Source organism: Euleptes europaea, chromosome 1 (genome assembly GCF_029931775.1).
Source record: "Euleptes europaea isolate rEulEur1 chromosome 1, rEulEur1.hap1, whole genome shotgun sequence".
NCBI lineage: Eukaryota > Metazoa > Chordata > Lepidosauria > Squamata > Sphaerodactylidae > Euleptes > Euleptes europaea.
In genome coordinates this window covers 123795656-123798938 of record NC_079312.1, presented here as the reverse complement: position 1 = coordinate 123798938, position 3283 = coordinate 123795656, and the positions used below count along the sequence as shown (strand labels likewise).

The 3283-nt window shown below is 45.5% G+C and overlaps 1 non-coding gene across 1 annotated transcript; it reads right to left on the bottom strand.

The window, feature by feature from the left end:
• Positions 1 to 304: 304 nt before the first annotated feature.
• On the bottom strand, positions 305 to 376 carry TRNAA-AGC (transfer RNA alanine (anticodon AGC)). Its single transcript has one exon. It is a non-coding gene; the product is annotated as a tRNA-Ala (tRNA).
• Positions 377 to 3283: the final 2907 nt, after the last annotated feature.

The window sequence follows — 3283 nt, the reverse complement described above, 5'->3', positions numbered from 1 at the left end:
AACTAACAAATTGGAAACAACATCCACAAATGCGCATAAAACAACTTAGCTCAAAACAACAGAAAGCAAGATATATTAATACATTCTTACTTTGGGCCTAGGAATTCTAATCTGCTGCCCTAGCCACCAAATTATACCACTTGAACACTGAATCTCTGGTCTCCACATGAACACATAAAGCTGCCTTACACTGAATCAGACCCTTGGTCCATCAAAGTCTGTATTGTCTACTCAGACTGGCAGCGGCTCTCCAGGGTCTCAGGCAGAGGTCTTTCACATCACCTACTTGCTTGGTCCCTTTAACTGGAGATGCCGGGGATTGAACCTGGGACCTTCTGCATGCTAAGCAGATGCTCTACCACTGAGCCACAGCCCCTCCATCAGCTTTGCTAAGGCAAACAGTATGAAGAAAAGAAGGGGGGCTCACCAAGGCAAAACGAAGGCAAGGAAACAAATAGTGCAAAGGGAAACAGAATCTTTAGTAATGTTTACAACCCCTATGTGTTTTGTGCGCAGCTTTGTCAGGGGGAATCTTTCAGATTCTTTTTAGCAACATTTCCCTTTGCACCATCTGTTTCCTTGCCTTCGTAAGGCAATGAGTAGAAATCCTGTAGGCCCACTGCATGTGTAAGTCTGCATAGAGTCCTCTCTGGTTTGCTCGGCAGCCATTTTCCAAGCGAGCAGCCTCTAAGCATCTAGCTGAACCGTGCTATGCTGGCAGACGGTCTCCAGCACACATACATGCACCCAACCTCATACAAAATCCAGGCATCCACCCCGAGCTCCCCAATGCGTTCGAAACATCCTTTCCTTTAGGCGGAAAGAAAAGAGAGGAGTGCAGGGCAGTTGTTTATACAGAAAGGTGCCCCCCGTGTCATCTTGTTTTATTTTTTTGACATTGCAGAGCTCTGGCAGGGTGATGTGGTTACCAAGGAAACTAGCAAAGAGGTGCACAGGGCTGTTGCCACATTATGAAGTGTGAAAAATGCTGGCAATCCTCAACTAAGCTCGTCTGGCTGGCGCGCTGCCAATTACTGCCAACCGCATTGTGTGGCTGGCAAGACAATGAGGAAGAGCGTCTTGGAAAAGGGAGTGGTGGTGGTGTGTGCGCGCACTTGTGTGTGTGCATGTGTGCGTGCGTGTGTAAAATGAACAAAACAGCAGTCTGGGCATCTGCTTCCCTATTTTTTTAAAAAAGGGTGATGTGTGGAAGAAGTCTCTGCTTCAGGACAGCAGCCCAAGGTTATCAAGTCGCAGAGAAAATCTCTGCATTAGCCGCGGAAACATAAATTCATCCTGAGGCGGCAGCCAAGGACAGCCAGTCGCAGGCAGCTGCGACAGGCTCTGCCTTTTTTTATGACTCCCATTATGAGAATTCTATTATGGTTGGCAATTTGCAATAATCAATCTGAAATCACAGTCTGATTAGTTAATGCACCTTTGGTTGATGTCTCTTGGGGATATGAATCTGTAGGGGATTTCCTTTCTTCCCCCCCCCCTTTTTGGTCTTTAAACACATACTGCAGCTGAAGGTATGTACATGCATGTATACACTGGTTACAGGTCTGCACATATCAAGAAAACCAGTGCATAGTTCCTAAGCTGTGAAACAGTTCAAAGGAAGCACCCACTACTTCTCAACCTAAAAAACAAAGGAAGTATCAGATTCACGGATTTTAGCACATGAGCTGAGCTAGTGTAACATGGGGGATAAGAGAGACAACTATACCACAGGATGTCCCTGGTTTGGATGTCACCTTTGTCATGAACTCATTCAGCCCAGCTACTCACCCATCTGCAATATGGGGTGATAACAATACTGTTATTATTCTAGCACTGTACCCGCTGAGGGAGAAGGGACAGTGTCGTGCAATTCCCCTCCTCAATTCAACCCACCAGACCCAAATGGCTTTTTAACTATGGGGGGGGGTCCCCTTTTCTTAGCAACACCTTTTGGGAGAAGGTCACAGGAAGCTGTCGGGGAAAGGGGATGGTGGGGAAAGAGTCATTTCTGCCAGAAGAATGATACTAGAGCACGACTCACTGGCCTACCTTACAGGGTTGTGACATAGTGTGCCACAAGAAAATGAAGACGATGTACATGAAGCACTTTAAATGCTCTAAAGTGCTGATTAAACATAAGAAACAATATATTAAAATGCAATAGCGTATGAAGAGAGGAGGCATATCTGAACTGTTTAATAGCGGCACTGTAATGCCGAGACAATTATTCATAATTGCCCACGTTCATCCTGAATATAAGGTTATCATGAGCAATTATTAGTGTGTCTTGAAGAGAAGTAGAGAAAAGCAGGAAGAACAGGCCAGAGAGAGACCATGTGTGAGGGGGTGTTGTTTGGGTATATGTGTGGGACAATATGAGGTATATATTTATATAAAATATTGAGAAATCAAGACTATATGACATCTTAGCAGACAGTCAGATGCTTTTCATTTGTGTTAGAGGGTGATCAAGAATACCTAACTTTAATTTTAAAGGACAGTGACCTCATTTAAACACTTACCGGTAGGCCTTTTATGCACGGCTGTTTCCCTCGCCGTCACCCCTCCAACGACTTCGGGTCTTTGTTTTGATTATGCATCCCATTTCTGAATTCTCTCCCTTGTTTGTCTTGCCATAATAATAATCTTGCCGCAATTTCTGAACTGTAGCTGCCATGCTATCATTACATGGTCACTCATCCTGTAATACGGTAAGGTCCCGGTTCCAAGGTATGATTGGAAGGCACAAGTTACAGCAACCTTGCCAAAGCCAGTCTTAAGTCACAGAATCATAGAGTTGGAAGGGACCGCCAGGGTCATCTAGTACACCCCCCTGGACAATGCAGGAAATTCACAACTACCTCCCCCCTCACACCTCCAGTGACCCCTACTCCATGCCCACAAGATGGCCAAGATACCCTCCCTCTCATGATCTACCTAAGGTCATAGAATCAGCATTGCTGACAGATGACCATCTAGCCTCTGCTTAAAATACCTCCAGGGAGTCTGGTCAGTGCTTCTGTAGGAGACCTCCTAGGAACTCAAGGTATGTTGACTTGCGCTCCATGGTAGAAGAAATCCAGGATAGAAATCTAATATAGAGAGCACCATATTATACCGGGCTGTCTTCCCTTTTACCGGCAGCATTGTCTTTTAGCCTAAGGGGGTGTTCTGCTCTCAAACATTAGGTCAAAGTCACATCTTTCCTTGGATCACAGTGGGCAGCAGAGGCTGGGAAGAAAGGAACAAGTGTTTTATTTAAATGGGGGGGGGGCATTCC